We start from the raw sequence: 14211 nt of genomic DNA on the forward strand, positions 1-14211 counted from the left end.
TGACGTGTCAGAGGTGAGCCACACCTAGTGGGGGGTTAGTGGGGGGGTGGTGGGTGGGTGGTGGGTGGGGGGACGTGTCAGAGGTGAGCCACACCTAGTGGGGGGTTAGTGGGGGGGGGGTGGGTGGGGTGGTGAGTGGGGGGGTGAGTGACTGAGTGGGGGAGTGAGTGAGTGAGTGGGTGGGTGAGTGGGTGAGTGGGTGGGTGAGTGGGTGAGTGGGTGGGTGGGTGAGTGAGTGGGTGGGTGAGTGGGTGAGTGAGTGGGTGAGTGGGTGAGTGAGTGGGTGAGTGGGTGAGTGGGTGGGTGAGTGGGTGAGTGGGTGGGTGAGTGAGTGGGTGGGTGAGTGGGTGAGTGAGTGGGTGAGTGGGTGGGTGAGTGGGTGAGTGAGTGGGTGAGTGGGTGGGTGAGTGGGTGAGTGGTTGAGTGAGTGAGTGAGTGGGTGGGTGAGTGGGTGAGTGGGTGAGTGAGTGAGTGGGTGGGTGAGTGGGTGAGTGGGTGGGTGAGTGGGTGAGTGAGTGGGTGAGTGAGTGAGTGAGTGGGTGGGTGGGTGGGTGAGTGAGTGAGTGGGTGAGTGAGTGGGTGAGTGGGTGAGTGGGTGAGTGAGTGAGTGAGTGGGTGAGTGAGTGAGTGAGTGGGTGAGTGAGTGAGTGGGTGTGAGTGAGTGATGGTGAGTGGGTGAGCGAGTGGGTGCGTGGGTGATTGATTGGTGAGTGGGTGGGTGGGTGAGTGATTGAGGGGGTGGGTGGATGGGTGAGTGACTGAGTGGGCGGGTGAGTGACTGAGTGGGTGGGTGAGTGAGTGGGTGAGTGGGTGAGCGAGTGGGTGAGCGAGGGAGTGAGTGGGTGAGTGAGAGAGTGGGTGAGTGAGTGAGTGAGTGTGTGGGTGGGTGGGTGAGTGAGTGGGTGGGTGGGTGAGTGAGTGAGTGAGTGGGTGAGCGAGTGATTGAGTGGGTGGGTGAGTGATTGAGTGGGTGAGTGGGTGAGTGAGTGGGTGGGTGAGTGATTGAGTGGGTGAGTGAGTGACTGAGTGGGTGAGTGACTGTGTGAGTGGGTGGGTGAGTGAGTGAGTGAGTGGGTGAGTGAGTGGGTGAGTGAGTGGGTGAGTGAGTGAGTGGGTGGGTGGGTGGGTGAGTGAGTGAGTGGGTGAGTGAGTGGGTGAGTGGGTGAGTGGGTGAGTGAGTGAGTGAGTGGGTGAGTGAGTGAGTGAGTGAGTGGGTGGGTGAGTGAGTGGGTGAGTGAGTGAGTGGTGGTGAGTGGGTGAGCGAGTGGGTGCGTGGGTGATTGATTGGGTGAGTGGGTGGGTGGGTGAGTGATTGAGGGGGTGGGTGGATGGGTGAGTGACTGAGTGGGCGGGTGAGTGAACTGAGTGGGTGGGTGGAGTGAGTGGGTGAGTGGGTGAGCGAGTGGGGTGAGGAGGGAGTGAGTGGGTGAGTGAGTGAGTGGGTGAGTGAGTGAGTGAGTGTGTGGGTGGGTGGGTGAGTGAGTGGGTGGGTGGGTGAGTGAGTGAGTGAGTGGGTGAGCGAGTGATTGAGTGGGTGGGTGAGTGATTGAGTGGGTGAGTGGGTGAGTGAGTGGGTGGGTGAGTGATTGAGTGGGTGAGTGAGTGACTGAGTGGGTGAGTGACTGTGTGAGTGGGTGGGTGGATGGGTGAGTGAGTGAGTGAGGGTGAGTGAGTGGGTGAGTGAGTGAGTGAGTGGGTGAGTGAGTGAGTGAGTGAGTGGGTGGGTGAGTGAGTGAGTGAGTGGGTGAGTGAGTGGGTGAGTGAGTGAGTGAGTGGGTGAGTGAGTGAGTGAGTGGGTGGGTGGGTGAGTGAGTGAGTGAGTGGGTGAGCGAGTGGGTGAGTGGGTGAGTGAGTGGGTGAGTGAGTGAGTGAGTGGGTGAGCGAGTGGGTGAGTGGGAGAGTGAGTGAGTGGGTGAGTGAGTGAGTGAGTGGGTGAGCGAGTGGGTGAGTGGGTGATTGATTGGGTGAGTGAGTGAGTGGGTGAGCGATTGGGTGAGTGGGTGAGTGAGTGAGTGAGTGAGTGGGTGGGTGAGTGAGTGGGTGAGTGAGTGGGTGATTGATTGGGTGAGTGAGTGAGTGGGTGAGTGAGTGGGTGAGTGAGTGAGTGAGTGGGTGAGTGAGTGAGTGAGTGGGTGGGTGGGTGAGTGAGTGAGTGAGTGGGTGAGCGAGTGGGGTGAGTGGGTGAGTGATGGGTGAGTGAGTGGGGTGAGTGGGTGAGTGAGTGAGTGGGTGAGTGAGTGGGTGGGTGAGTGAGTGGGTGAGTGAGTGGGTGAGTGAGTGGGTGGGTGAGTGAGTGGGTGGGTGATGACGTCACCTCTAAGGCAGCTTCCTCATTGGTGGATGCCGCAGAAGAAGAATCTGATGACGATGACGACTTCCCAACTCTCCAACCTCCTCCACCTCGTCCACCTCGTCCACCTCGTCCACCTCCTGCTCGTCCACCTCGTCATCTACGTCTCCATCACCTCGTTGGGATTCTGAGAGAGACACGGGGAGAGATATCATCACCACAACCACCTTCACCACCATCATCATCATCACCACAACCACCTTCACCACCATCATCATCATCACCATCATCACCATCATCACCATCACCACAACCACCATTATCATCACCACCATCATCACCATCATCATCACCACCATCATCACCATCACCATCATCACCATCACCACAACCACCATTATCATCACCATCATCATCACAACCACCATCATCACAACCACCACCATCACCACCACCACCATCACCACCACCACCATCACCACCACCACCACCATCACCACCACCATCACCACCACCACCATCACCACCACCATCACCATCACCACCATCACCACCACCATCACCATCACCACCATCACCACCACCACCACCATCACCACCATCACCACCATCACCATCACCACCACCATCACCACCATCACTACCACCACCATCAACACCACCATCACCACCACCACCACCACCATCACCACCACCATCACCACCACCATCACCACCACCACCAGCACCACCACCATCACCACCACCACCACCATCACCACCACCACCATCACCACCACCATCACCACCACCACCATCACCACCATCACCACCATCACCACCACCATCATCATCACCACCACCCACCACCACCACCATCACCATCATCACCATCACCACCACCATCATCACCATCACCACCACCATCACCACCACCACCACCATCACCACCACCATCACCACCATCACCACCATCACCACCACCACCATCACCACCACCACCACCATCACCACCACCACCATCACCACCATCACCATCACCACCATCACCATCACCACCATCACCACCACCATCACCACCACCATCACCACCACCATCACCACCACCATCACCACCATCACCACCATCACCACCACCACCATCACCACCACCACCATCACCACCATCACCACCACCATCACCACCACCACCATCACCACCACCACCATCACCACCATCACCACCACCATCACCATCACCACCATCACCACCAACATCACCACCATCACCACCACCACCACCATCATCACCATCACCACCATCACCACCACCATCACCACCACCACCACCATCACCACCACCACCACCATCACCACCACCACCATCACCACCATCACCATCACCACCACCATCACCACCACCATCACCACCACCATCACCACCATCACCACCATCACCATCACCACCACCATCACCACCACCATCACCACCACCATCACCACTACCACCATCACCACCATCACCATCACCACCACCACCATCACCACCACCACCACCATCACCACCATCACCATCACCACCACCATCACCATCACCACCACCACCATCACCACCATCACCACCACCATCACACCATCACCATCACCACCACCATCACCACCACCACCATCACCACCACCATCACCACCACCACCATCACCACCACCATCACCACCATCACCACCACCATCACCACCACCACCACCACCACCAACCATCACCACCACCATCACCATCACCACCATCACCACCAACATCACCACCATCACCATCACCACCACCATCACCACCACCACCACCATCACCACCACCATCACCACCACCATCACCACCATCACCACCACCATCACCACCACCATCACCACCACCATCACCATCACCACCACCATCACCACCACCATCACCACCACCATCACCACCACCATCACCACCACCATCACCACCATCACCACCATCACCACCACCATCACCACCACCACCATCACCACCACCATCACCATCACCACCATCACCACCATCACCACTAACATCACCACCACCATCACCACCATCATCACCATCACCACCATCACCACCACCACCATCACCACCACCATCACCACCACCATCACCACCACCATCACCATCACCACCACCATCACCACCACCATCACCACCACCATCATCACCATCACCACCATCACCATCACCACTACCACTATCACCACCACCACCACCATCACCACCATCACCATCACCACCACCATCACCACCACCATCATCACCATCACCACCACCATCACCACCACCATCACCACTACCATCACCACCACCATCACCACCACCATCACCATCACCACCACCATCACCACCACCATCACCACCACCATCACCACCACCATCACCACCACCATCACCACCATCACCATCACCACCAATCACCACCATCACCATCACCACCACCATCACCACCACCATCACCATCACCACCACCATCACCACCACCATCACCACTACCACCACCACCACCATCACCACCATCACCATCACCACCACCATCACCATCACCACCACCATCACCACCACCATCACCACCACCACCATCACCACCACCATCACCACCACCACCATCACCACCATCACCACCACCACCATCATCATCACCACCACCACCATCACCACCACCACCATCACCACCAATCACCACACCACCACCATCATCACCACCACCATCACCATCACCACCACCATCATCACCACCACCACCATCACCACCATCACCATCACCACCATCACCACCACCATCACCACCACCATCACCACCACCACCATCACCACCACCATCACCACCATCACCACCACCACCACCATCACCACCACCATCACCACCACCACCACCATCACCACCACCATCACCACCACCATCACCACCACCATCACCACCATCACCACCACCACCACCATCACCACCACCATCACCACCACTACCACCACCACTACCACCATCACCACCACCATCACCACCACCACCATCACCACCACCATCACCACCATCACCATCACCACCACCATCACCACCATCACCACCACCACCATCACCACCACCACCATCACCACCACCACCACCATCACCACCACCACCATCACCACCATCACCACCATCACCATCACCACCATCATCACCACCATCACCACCATCACCACCACCACCATCACCACCACCATCACCACCACCATCACCACCACCATCACCACCACCACCACCATCACCACCACCACCACCATCACCACCACCATCACCACCACCATCACCACCACCATCACCACCACCACCACCATCACCACCACCATCACCACCACCACCACCACCATCACCACCACCATCACCACCACCATCACCACCACCATCACCACCACCACCATCACCACCACCACCACCATCACCACCATCACCACCATCACCACCACCATCACCACCATCACCACCACCATCACCACCATCACCATCACCACCACCATCACCACCACCATCACCACCACCACCATCACCACCATCACCACCACCACCACCATCACCACCACCACCATCACCACCATCACCACCACCATCACCACCACCACCACCATCACCACCACCACCATCACCACCACCACCACCACCATCACCACCATCACCACCATCACCACCACCATCACCACCACCACCATCACCACCACCATCACCACCACCATCACCACCACCACCATCACCACCATTACCACCACCACCACCATCACCACCACCACCATCACCACCATCACCACCACCACCACCATCACCACCACCACCATCACCACCATCACCACCATCACCATCACCACCACCACCATCACCACCACCACCATCACCACCACCACCATCACCACCACCACCATCACCACCACCATCACCACCACCATCACCACCACCATCACCATCACCACCACCACCACCACCATCACCACCATCACCACCACCACCATCACCACCACCATCACCACCATCACCACCACCACCATCACCACCACCACCACCATCACCACCACCACCATCACCACCACCATCACCACCATCACCACCATCACCACCACCATCACCACCACCACCACCATCACCACCATCACCACCATCACCACCACCATCACCACCACCATCACCACCATCACCATCACCACCACCATCACCACCACCACCACCATCACCACCACCATCACCATCACCACCATCACCACCACCATCACCACCACCATCATCACCATCACCACCACCATCACCACCATCACCACCATCACCACCACCATCACCATCACCACCACCACCATCACCACCACCACCATCACCACCACCACCATCACCACCACCACCATCACCACCACCACCACCATCACCACCACCACCATCACCACCATCACCACCATCACCATCACCACCACCATCACCACCACCACCATCACCACCACCACCATCACCACCACCACCATCACCACCACCATCACCACCACCATCACCACCACCATCACCATCACCACCACCACCATCACCACCATCACCACCACCACCATCACCACCACCATCACCACCATCACCACCACCACCATCACCACCACCACCATCACCACCACCACCATCACCACCACCATCACCACCATCACCACCATCACCACCACCATCACCACCACCACCACCATCACCACCATCACCACCATCACCACCACCATCACCACCACCATCACCACCATCACCATCACCACCACCATCACCACCACCACCACCACCATCACCACCACCATCACCATCACCACCATCACCACCACCATCACCACCACCATCATCACCATCACCACCACCATCACCACCATCACCACCACCATCCACCATCACCACCACCACCATCACCACCATCACCATCACCACCATCACCATCACCACCATCACCACTACCACCACCATCACCACCACCACTCACCTCTATCTGCCATGTCCTCTTGTGCCTCCTCTTCGTTACTTCGTCACCACCTCGTTACCCCCCCCCCCTCGTCACCTCCTCACGTGACCACCTCGTCACCACCTCGTTACCCCCCCCACCACTCGTCACCTCCTCACGTGACCACCTCCTCACGTGACCACCTCGTCACCACCTCCTCACGTGACCACCTCGTCACCACCTCGTCACCTCCTCCTCACGTGACCACCTCGTTACCCTTACCCCACTCGTCACCTCCTCACGTCACCACCTCGTTACCCCCCTCCCCCCCTCCCACCACTCGTCACCTCCTCACGTGACCACCTCGTCACCACCTCCTCACGTGACCACCTCGTCACCACCTCCTCACGTCACCACCTCGTCACCACCTCGTCAACTCAACGGCGCCTTCGCTCCCGCTGCCGAGGCTTTTGGAGCGACCCAGGCCGCTGGCGACTCTTGGCCAATCACAGAGCGTGGACGCCTTTTCGCCCCGCCCACAATCCGCGTGACGTCACCGCAACACCCCTCGCCACTCGCGTGACGTCACCAGACAAGCCACCCCCACACCTCCTCCGCCTGATTGACGTCACCGGCCATGCTCGCCCCTCCCCCTGCGTGACGTCGCCGTAACAACCCCCCATACACGTGACGTCATCCGCTAACCCTCCCCCGCCCCGCGTGAAACACTCCCCCGCTTCCCGCGTGACGTCACCAAACCACCACGCGCGTGACGTCAAAATGCCACACACTCCAAAGACGTCACCGAAAAACCCCTTTACCCACCGCGTGACGTCACCGGAACCCACCCCCACTTCGTGATGTCATCAGCTGCCCACACCCACGTGACCATCAACAGCTCTCTTACCTCTCCCCACGTGACGTTGATTCCAAATCCGAAGTTGACGACGAGGCACTGGTCGGCCATGTTGGTAGAGGGTACAAAAATTTAGTTTTTTTAATATTCTTGGTTCTTTCGGTAAAGTCACCACCACGTAGAAGGGAAACAATAAAATAATAAAAATATAAAACAATAAAATTATTATTCTTGGTTCTTTCGGTAAAGTCATGTAGAAGGGAAACAATAAAATAATAAAAAATATAAAGCAATAAAATTATTTATTTATTTATTATTCTTGCTTCTTTGGGTAAAGTCACCACCACGTAGAAAGGAAACAATAAAATAATAAAAATTATAAAACAATAAAATTATTGTAAAACAATAAAATTATTATTCTTGGTTCTTTGGGTAAAGTCACCACCACGTAGAAGGGAAACAATAAAATAATAAACATTATAAAACACAATAAAATTATTGTAAAACAATAAAATTATTATTCTTGGTTCTTTGGGTAAAGTCACCACCACGTAGAAGGGAAACAATAAAATAATAAAAACATAAAACAATAAAATTGTTGTAATACAATAAAATTATTATTCTTGGTTCTTTGGGTAAAGTCACCACCACGTTAGAAGGGAAACAATAAAATAATAAAAATTATAAAACACAATAAAATGATTGTAAAACAATAAAATTATTATTCTTGATTCTTTGAGTAAAGTCACCACCACGTAGAAGGGAAACAATAAAATAATAAAAATTATAAAACACAATAAAATCATTGTAAAACAAGAAAATTATTATTCTTGGTTCTTTGGGTAAAGTCACCACCACGTAGAAGGGAAACAATAAAATAATAAAAACATAAAACAATAAAAATTATTGTAAAACAATAAAATTAGTATTCTTGGTTCTTTGGGTAAAGTCACCACCACGTTAGAAGGGAAACAATAAATAATAAAAATATAAAACAATAAAATTATTGTAAAACAATAAAATTATTATTCTTGGTTCTTTGGGTAAAGTCACCACCGCGTTAGAAGGGGAACAATAAAATCATAAAAATATAAAACACAATAAAATTATTATTCTTGGTTCTTTGGGTAAAGTCACCACCACGTAGAAGGGAAACAATAAAATAATAAAAATATAAAACAATAAAATTATTGTAAAACAATAAAATTATTATTCTTGGTTCTTTGGGTAAAGTCACCACCACGTAGAAGGGAAACAATAAAATAATAAACATATAAAACAATAAAATTATTGTAATACTATAAAATTATTATTCTTGGTTCTTTGGGTAAAGTCACCGCCACGTAGAAGGGAAACAATAAAATAACAAAAAATATAAAACAATAAAATCCTCACGGACGTTTCGACTTTACCGAAAGAATCAAGAATATTAACTTTTTGATTTAAAGCTTTCGTGACTGCAGTGATTTCGTATTCTTAGCTCTCTTTCGGTAAAGTCACCACCACGTTGAAGGGAAACAATAAAATAATAAAAATATATATAAAACAATAAAAAAAATTATCACGACGTTTCGACCGTAACACAAACGGTCGTCATCAGGTGTGTCGGTTTACATTAATTTATTTATTTTAAAACGGTGTATTTATTTTAAAAAACGTTAGCGCCACGTGCAGCGATTTGGCATTTTATTTAGAAGGACGAGTCCATCTATGTTCTGAAAAGAGGAGGGGGAGACGAAAAATTAATGTATGCTGTCTGAAAGCCACCGTAAGCGTGAACAATCAATTAAGACCCTAAATGGTTTAATCAAATCCTTCCAATGATTGCTAAGCCCAGAATCCATCTTCTCGGTTGAAATTGTGTCTCTGTGTTTTGTATACGCGGATATCCTCGTGAACGAATCTCTCATGGTAACCGTAAGCGTGAACTAATCAATTAAGACCCGAAATGGTTTCATCAAATCCTTCCAATGATTGCTAAGCCCAGAATCCATCTTCTCGGTTGAAATTGTGTCTCTGTGTTTGTATACGCGGATAGCCTCGTGAACGAATCTCTCATGGTAACCGTAAGCGTGAACTAATCAATTAAGACCCGAAATGGTTTTATCAAATCCTTCCAATGATTGCTAAGCTCAGAATCCATCTTCTCGGTTGAAATTGTGTCTCTGTGTTTGTATATGTGGATAGCCTCGTGAACGAATCTCTCATGGTAACCGTAAGCGTGAACAATCAATTAAGACCCGAAAAGGTTTATGAACTCCTTCCAATGATTGCTAAGCCCAGAATCCATCTGCTCGGTTTAAATTGTGTCTCTGTGCTTGTATACGTGGATAGCCTCGTGAACGAATCTCTCATGGTAGCCGTAAGCGTGAACTAATCAATTAAGACCCGAAAGAGTTTTATCAAATCCTTCCAATGATTGCTAAGCCCAGAATCCATCTGCTCAGTTGAAATTCTCTCCGTGTTTTGTATACGCGGATAGCCCTCGTGAACGAATCTCTCATGGTAACCGTAAGCGTGAACTAATCAATTAAGACCCGAAATGGTTTTATCAAATCCTTCCAATGATTGCTAAGCTCAGAATCCATCTTCTCGGTTGAAATTGTGTCTCTGTGTTTGTATATGTGGATAGCCTCGTGAACGAATCTCTCATGGTAACCGTAAGCGTGAACAATCAATTAAGACCCGAAAAGGTTTATGAACTCCTTCCAATGATTGCTAAGCCCAGAATCCATCTTTTCGGTTGAAATTGTGTCTCTGTGTTTGTATACTTGGATAGCCTCGTGAACGAATCTCTCATGGTAACCGTAAGCGTGAACAATCAATTAAGACCCGAAATGGTTTTATCAAATCCTTCCAATGATTGCTAAGCCCAGAATCCATCTTCTCGGTTGAAATTGTGTCTCTGTGCTCGTATATGTGGATAGCCTCGTGAACGAATCTCTCATGGTAACCGTAAGCGTGAACAATCAATTAAGACCCGAAATGGTTTTATCAAATCCTTCCAATGATTGCTAAGCCCAGAATCCATCTTCTCGGTTGGAAATTGTGTCTCTGTTTGTATATGAGGATAGCCTCGTGAACGAATCTCTCATGGTAACCGTAAGCGTGAACAATCAATTAAGACCCGAAATGGTTTTATGAAATCCTTCCAATGATTGCTAAGCCCAGAATCCATCTTCTCGGTTGAAATTGTGTCTCTGTGCTTGTTATACGTGGATAGCCTCGTGAACGAATCTCTCATGGTAGCTAACAAAGAACCTCTGTCTCATAGACAACAACAACAACACGGACACTCTCTGTCACTCACCACTGCTCCAGTTCCATTTATTTAGGTATAGCAACAACAAACAACAACAACAAAACAACATCTTAAAGTGACTGCGTGTGACTTTGTGCAAAGGGAAAATCTAGGGGGGGGGACAAATATAAAAACGTAAAAATATTCCCCGAAAAAGCACCGTGCAACTCAAGCTGTGTGCAAAAATCACCAGTGGGGATATACAAGTCAAAGCGAGCAAACCCTCCTCACCCAAGATGGACGTCAGTGGCCAGAGAGCAGGCGGCCATCTTACGTAGGTGCGGATGTGTGTGTAGCAAGTAACCCTCACTGTTTTTAAAAAAAAAATCTCACTGTGGTTTTCACACCCTGATGATGATTGCTGCTTTGTGTTGCAGTCGAAACGTCGTGAGAATTTTATATTGTTTTATATTTTTATTATTTGCCAAAACCACAGCAATATTTTTTCTCGCAGTGGTTTTCACACCTGATGATGATTGCTTATGTTGCAGTCTAAACGTCGTGAGAAGTGTATTGTTTTATATTTTTATTATTTGTGAAAGCCACTGCAAGAAATTTTTCTTGCTGTGATTTTCACACCCTGATGATGATTGCTGCTTTGTGTTGCAGTTGAAACGTCGTGAGAATTTTATATTGTTTTATATTTTTATTTTTGTATTGTTTCCCTTCTACGTGGTGACATTACCGAAAGAACCAAGAATTAGAATCACTGCAGTCACTGAAAGCTTTAAATAAAAAATTTACCCAAAGAACCAAGAATAAGTAACCCTCACTTAAGATGGAGACGTCAGTGCCAAGGGACTTGGCGGCCATCTTACGTAGGGGTGGCTTGAGAGGTGGTGTCGGGAGTATAGCACTTCCACACTGCGCATAGACTTCAATGTTAAAGTGTCTACCCATAGACTTCAATGTTAAAGTGTCTACCCATAGACTTCAATGTTAAAGTGTCTACCCATAGACTTCAATGTTAAAGTGTCTACCCATAGACTTCAATGTTAAAGTGTCTACTCATAGACTTCAATGTTAAAGTGTCTACCCATAGACTTCAATGTTAAAGTGTTTACCCGTAGACTTCAATGTTAAAGTGTCTACCCATAGACTTAAATGTTAAAGTGTCTACCCATAGACTTCAATGTTAAAGTGTCTACCCATAGACTTCAATGTTAAAGTGTCTACCCATAGACTTCAATGTTAAAGTGTCTACCCATAGACTTCAATGTTAAAGTGTCTACTCATAGACTTCAATGTTAAAGTGTCTACCCATAGACCTCAATGTTAAAGTGTCTACCCATAGACTTCAATGTCAAAGTGTCTACCCATAGACTTCAATGTTAAAGTGTTTACCCGTAGACTTCAATGTTAAAGTGTCTACCCATAGACTTCAATGTTAAAGTGTCTACCCATAGACTTCAATGTTAAAGTGTCTACCCATAGACTTCAATGTTAAAGTGTCTACCCATAGACCTCAATGTTAAAGTGTCTACCCATAGACTTCAATGTTAAAGTGTCTACCCATAGACTTCAATGTTAAAGTGTCTACCCATAGACTTCAATGTTAAAGTGTCTACCCATAGACTTCAATGTTAAAGTGTCTACCCATAGACTCCAATGTTAAAGTGTCTAACCATAGACTTCAATGTTAAAGTGTCTACCCTTAGATTTCAATGTTAAAGTGTCTACCCATAGACTTCAATGTTAAAGTGTCTACCCATAGACTCCAATGTTAAAGTGTCCACCCATAGACTCCAATGTTAAAGTGTCTACCCATAGACTCCAATGTTAAAGTGTCTACCCATAGACTTCAATGTTAAAGTGTCTACCCATATACTTCAATGTTAAAGTGTCTACCCATAGACTTCAATGTTAAAGTGTCTACCCATAGACTTCAATGTTAAAGTGTCTACCCATAGACTTCAATGTTAAAGTGTCTACCCATAGACTCCAATGTTAAAGTGTCTACCCATAGACTTCAATGTTACAGTGTCTACCCATAGACTTCAATGTTACAGTGTCTACCCATATACTTCAATGTTAAAGTGTCTACCCATATACTTCAATGTTAAAGTGTCTACCCATAGACTTCAATGTTAAAGTGTCTACCCATAGACTTCAATGTTAAAGTGTCTACCCATAGACTTCAATGTTAAAGTGTCTACCCATAGACTTCAATGTTAAAATGTCTACCCGTAGACTTCAATGTTAAAGTGTCTACCCATAGACTTCAATGTTAAAGTGTCTACCCATAGACTTCAATGTTAAAGTGTCTACCCATAGACTTCAATGTTAAAGTGTCTACCCATAGACTTCAATTTTACAGTGTCTACCCATAGACTTCAATGTTACAGTGTCTACCCATAGACTTCAATGTTAAAGTGTCTACCCATAGACTTCAATGTTAAAGTGTCTACCCGTAGACTTCAATGTTAAAGTGTCTACCCATAGACTTCAATGTTAAAGTGTCTACCCATAGACTTCAATGTTAAAGTGTCTACCCATAGACTTCAATGTTAAAGTGTCTACCCATAGACTTCAATGTTAAAGTGTCTACCCATAGACTTCAATGTTAAAGTGTTTACCCGTAGACTTCAATGTTAAAGTGTCTACCCATAGACTTCAATGTTAAAGTGTCTACCCATAGACTTCAATGTTAAAGTGTCTACCCATAGACTTCAATGTTAAAGTGTCTACCCATAGACTTCAATGTTAAAGTGTCTACCCATAGACTTCAGTGTTAAAGTGTCTACCCATAGACTTCAATGTTAAAGTGTCTACCCGTAGACTTCAATGTTAAAGTGTCTACCCATAGACTTCAATGTTAAAGTGTCTACCCATAGACTTCAATGT

At 48.7% G+C, this 14211-nt stretch overlaps 1 long non-coding RNA gene across 2 annotated transcripts; it reads right to left on the reverse strand.

Annotated features, from left to right (window-relative positions):
- Positions 1-50: 50 nt before the first annotated feature.
- On the reverse strand, positions 51-7745 carry LOC142907717 (uncharacterized). Of its 2 annotated transcripts, XR_012931227.1 has the most exons (4): positions 7398-7745; positions 7253-7327; positions 2315-2477; positions 51-94 (listed from the first exon to the last, which is right to left on the reverse strand). It is a non-coding gene; the product is annotated as an uncharacterized LOC142907717 (long non-coding RNA). The 2 variants fall into 2 exon arrangements; XR_012931226.1 differs by having other exon boundaries at positions 7253-7743.
- Between the last annotated feature and the right edge of the window lie 6466 nt (positions 7746-14211).

This window comes from Petromyzon marinus, chromosome 82, assembly GCF_048934315.1.
Source record: "Petromyzon marinus isolate PM22_M1 ecotype Great Lakes invasive population chromosome 82, UKy_Petmar_22M1.pri1.0, whole genome shotgun sequence".
Taxonomy (NCBI): Eukaryota; Metazoa; Chordata; class Hyperoartia; order Petromyzontiformes; family Petromyzontidae; genus Petromyzon; species Petromyzon marinus.